Source organism: Pocillopora verrucosa, unplaced genomic scaffold (genome assembly GCF_036669915.1).
Source record: "Pocillopora verrucosa isolate sample1 unplaced genomic scaffold, ASM3666991v2 scaffold_27, whole genome shotgun sequence".
Lineage (NCBI taxonomy): Eukaryota > Metazoa > Cnidaria > Anthozoa > Scleractinia > Pocilloporidae > Pocillopora > Pocillopora verrucosa.
This window is the reverse complement of record NW_027078181.1, coordinates 4,871-9,244: the sequence shown is the minus strand read 5'-3', so window position 1 is coordinate 9,244 and position 4,374 is coordinate 4,871. Positions and strand designations below refer to the sequence as shown.

General features: G+C 48.1%; 2 non-coding genes and 1 pseudogene across 2 annotated transcripts; 2 read left to right on the top strand and 1 right to left on the bottom strand.

Annotated features, from left to right (window-relative positions):
- On the top strand, positions 1 to 125 carry LOC136278599 (U2 spliceosomal RNA; annotated as a pseudogene).
- A 2,475-nt stretch (positions 126 to 2,600) lies between these two features.
- On the top strand, positions 2,601 to 2,764 carry LOC136278591 (U1 spliceosomal RNA). Its single transcript, XR_010716426.1, has one exon. It is a non-coding gene; the product is annotated as a U1 spliceosomal RNA (small nuclear RNA).
- A 982-nt stretch (positions 2,765 to 3,746) lies between these two features.
- LOC136278586 (5S ribosomal RNA) lies at positions 3,747 to 3,865 on the bottom strand. The gene has a single exon (XR_010716421.1). It is a non-coding gene; the product is annotated as a 5S ribosomal RNA (ribosomal RNA).
- Between the last annotated feature and the right edge of the window lie 509 nt (positions 3,866 to 4,374).

Below are 4,374 nucleotides of genomic sequence, written 5' to 3'. Positions count from 1 at the left end.
GCTGCTCATTGAGCAGCTCATATATTAAACTGATTTTTGGAACTGGGCTGTGGAAAAGAGGCTTGCCTCGTCCCAGCCACGGGTTGCCTCGGTATAGCACTACCTCCGAGTGCGGCCCACTTCCCTCTGGGGAAGACACATTCAATCCAAAACAAAGTCAACGGTATAGCATTCTTTTATGTTTACAGGAGCCCCGCCCGCCCTTAGAGGGGGAAGAGGTGAAAGAGGGATGATAATTCAGACAACAGACAATGGCAGGAACGGCCGCTGGCCTACGTTTTCTGAAGTGCGCAAAGCACTACCACAAGGACCTAGGGGTAAGTGGATTTTTTCACCGAGGGCAGACGCTGAAAAAGCATACTTACCTGACGCGGGTTTTGCCTGCGTTATAGTATCGCGCGTGGATTCGTGGATTCACAAGTGTCTTTGGATTAAAGAAGCAGGATTTTTTGTAAGTATTATTGTGTTCTGGTTTGGCTGTTTTTTTCTGGTGACCCTCCCAGGGACTCATGCTCGGCTCCTTGCCGTAACCTGGGGTAGCCAGTCTCTGGTTGTTTTTCCAGTCTTGGGCTGGATTGGCTTTTCTTCTTGGCTTTTTTGGCCTGTTGAGTGTGGTATTTTGCCAGCTCACAGGTTTTGCCGTTTTTTCGGGTCACCCATCCACTTTTGGGTTGTTTGTTTTTTGCCATGGGTGTTGAGTGTGTCAGGACGTGCGTGATTCACGCGTCAGTGATGTTGGCTAATTATGATAAGGACCGTGTGATGGCTCTCCTTAGGGAGCATATTGATTTTGAAAGGCTTTCTGCCATTCAGTTTTGCCCTAGGGGCTTGATTCGTATTACTTTTAAGAATGTCTCAGACAAAGAAGAATTTGTGCGTATGGGTTCACTGGCGTTGGATGGGCACGATCTTAGTGTGACGTCTTCTGATAAGCCGCCGTCTTTTGTGTATGTACACTATTTTCCTGCCGAAGGTGACGATGCTCTGATCTGTGATGAGCTAAGAAAATACGGAGAAGTTATCAGTATTAAGCACCAGAATTTTTCAGGAATTCCGGGCCTTCTAACTGGGTCACGGATTCTTAGGATGTTATTATCGGATCCAGTCCCTGCTGAGTTCCGCATTGACGACTATCCTGTGCGGGTTTGGTATAGGGGTATCCCTCCGTTCTGCCAGATATGTAAAGTTAATGGCCATAAGGCCGCAGATTGCCAGTTCAACGGAAAATGTAGAAGGTGTGGTTCCCCAGACCACAAAGCGCATGCGTGTGTCCGGCCGTGGGGTCAGTCTGTTGTTCCAACAGAGGCAGCTGTCCCTGAGGCGGTCCCTGACCCCTCTGGGACTGTTGTGCCTGTTGTCTCTGAAAGTTCTGCCGGTTTGGATAAGGGTGTGGTTGTGGATGTGATTGAGGGTGCGGTTGAAGATGTGGTTGTGGAGAATGTGGTTTCGGATGAGGATGATGAGGATGTAGTCGAGGGTGTGGTTGAAGATGGGGTTGTGGAGAATGAGGTTTCGGATACGATTGAGGATGCTGTGGATGCTAATGTGGAGGATGAGGTTGCTGTTAGTACCCCTGTTCCTGTCCCTAGTCGAGTTAGTGCTCCTGTTGAGTTGGGGCTAGCCCCCCGGTCCCTGTAGTGACTGAGGATGTGCAGACCCCCGCAGATTCTGTTATTCGTAGGAAGGTTTTGAAGTGGTATCGGGATGAGTTATGCCGCTGTTCTAAGGATCAAGCCTTTGTTCTGTCCTACAGGGATATGAGGGTGCGTGAGGTTTCCCCTACGGATTTTTTGGAGTTGGTGTCGGTAGTTTTGGAAAATGGGGTGTCTCTCAGTGTGGATCCAAATCTTCTTCGTATCGCTAGAGTGGATACGAGTGGTGAGCAGTCTGAAGTGGGTTTTGCGCAGTATCTTCTTGAAGTACAGGTGGACCCTTCCTTTTTGATTGGTTTCAGGGGCTCTCTTGTTGACCAGATTGGTCCTACGGAGCATGATAACGTTTTGTGTGTGGAGTTTGTGGACCTCAATGGTCGGCAATGTCGGAGGCTTCCCGCCAAGGCTTTGTGGGTTAAGAAGGCCACAGTTTGTAATTTTACCAGTACCAATGTGGATAATAGTGTAATTAATGTTGTAAATGATGGCGTTTCTAAGTCTCGTCCTGTGGTCCCTACTGCTGCAGTTCTTGCTGCAGAGCTGCTGAAGCGTTCTGCCCCCCCTTCTGTTGTGGGAGTTCCGAAATGTAGGAAGAAATTGTAGTAAATATTAGTAAACAATACTATCTAAGTAAATAATATGTGAATAAAGTATTTAAGTCCTGGTTTTAAATAATGTAATATTGTAAATAATAGTTTTTCTATGTTTTTGTATCCGTTTTTGTTCGTTTGTTTTGGAGTGGGCGTGTTCAATTTTTGGGTGTGAGTGTGTTCAATGTTTGCGAGGTGGGGTTCGATTCCCCAACGAAGTTGGTGTCTGGTGGCCCTCGGTTTATGGTGGACCCAACCCTAAGGCATTGCACTTTCAGCCATGGGTTGGATTAGGTCTGAGATCGGCAGGCATTGCACCGCCCTCACGGGAGCCTGGCCGTTCACCTTAAATATAAAAAAACTTACCTGACGCGGGAGGTACTGTGATCAAGGAGGCAGTCCTCTCAAGGCGAGGCCCTTTCATTGCACTTCGACTGGGTTGACCCTTGCGATTACCCCAAATGTGGGTAACTCGAGCGTATAATTTCTGGTAGTGGGGACCTGCGTTCGCGCTCGTCCCCGCAAAAGTCATCCAAACTATGTCTATATGGCCCTCTTACTGACTATCGAGGGTATTTTTGCTTTTGCAGTGGACCGGTAGACTTGCAAAGAAAGCAAAGGACGCACAACTGGCCAAGGTGTTGGCACGTTTGGAGGGGTAGAAGTGCATTGGAGAGACTGGAGGAAGGAAACAAGGTGAGTTTCGGGGCGGTGCGTAACTTTGCTGGCTGTTTTTGTTCAAGGCCTGTCTGCTCTATTGTGTGTAAAGTCCTGTTCGTTTGTATTTGCAGGTTGTGCGTGCCGTGCCGTGCTGTGCTATGCGCGCGAAGGGAAAGGAAATGAAAGGAAACCAAACGGCCGATCGACCGAGCGAGCGAGCATAGAAGGGCATTCGACTTGGACCGTGAGTACACTTTGAACCTTTTGAGCGGTTTTATTGTCACTGGAGCCGCTTTTAGAAATGCTATTGCTATCGTTAGTGTATCCTTTGTGCGAGCAAGCGAGTGAACGAATGAACGAGGGAAGGAAACAAACTAGCAGAGTAGTAAAAGTATCGAACCTTTTTCCCGATTCGTTTGCAGTCTGAATCCAACCATTGTCGACTTTCAGTGCCGTTTTTCGCGCGCCTCCTCTTGGAAGTGTGCGAGTGTTTTGCCACGTCACGATGGCTTAAAACTGCGTCTCAGAAGTGTGCGTTTTTTTCCTATTCAATTTTTCGTTCGTTATTTGGAATGATTTGATATCACAGAAGTAGAATTTGACATCATAAACTGTTCATCTCGCGCGTGCTCACTCGCTCGCGCGCGCTCTGTAAGAAAAGTCGATCGCACTAGAGTTTTCGCCATTAGCTGGCCGATTTTTGACAAAAAGGTGTTTTCCCCCCTCGTTTTTTGCTTTGATTTTGTTCCTCACTCACCTACGGCTCTCTATGTGAAATTGTGGTGTATGGAGAGCTATTTATTGGGATAAAACGTTTAGAGATGTTCGCAAGACAAAAAATTGAAGCCTACAACACGGGGTATTCCCAGGCGGTCACCCATCCAAGTACTAACCCCGCCCGACAGGGCTTAACTTCGGTGATCGGACGAGAACCGGTGCTTTCCCTGTGGTATGGTCGTAGACGAGGAAATGGGGTCGAAATTCTGCTTGTTATCGGCCAGGTTCAGGCTGTAAAGCGGCCACATCCCTGAGTGTAGGCGAATTTGAAATTCTAAAGCCCTAGTTTCGTTACTCTAACCCTAAGAAATCGATACTCTAACCCTAAGAAATTGTTACCCTAACCCTAAGAAATGGTTACCCTAACCCCGAAGTCGTTACCTAACCCTAATGTATTTCCTCAACCCAGTTAACACATTGAGGAGCATCGATTTGAAGCACTATTCCCTAGGGAGGGGAGGGAGGGGTCCCAAGAGACATAACGTGTCCTAAAAACCTATTATACAATGTTTTAGCTCCGTAGGTGCGTGTATCTGGCTTTAAAATCTTACAGTGAGGAGATACCAAACGGGTCAGCCTCTGGGACCGTCTGCGGGACTCGCAAGGGCTTGTGGGGGCGACCTGCTACTATCCACCATAAACCGTGGGAAGGATCCCTCGACCACCCCCCTCACCCAGGGCATGCTTCGGCATCG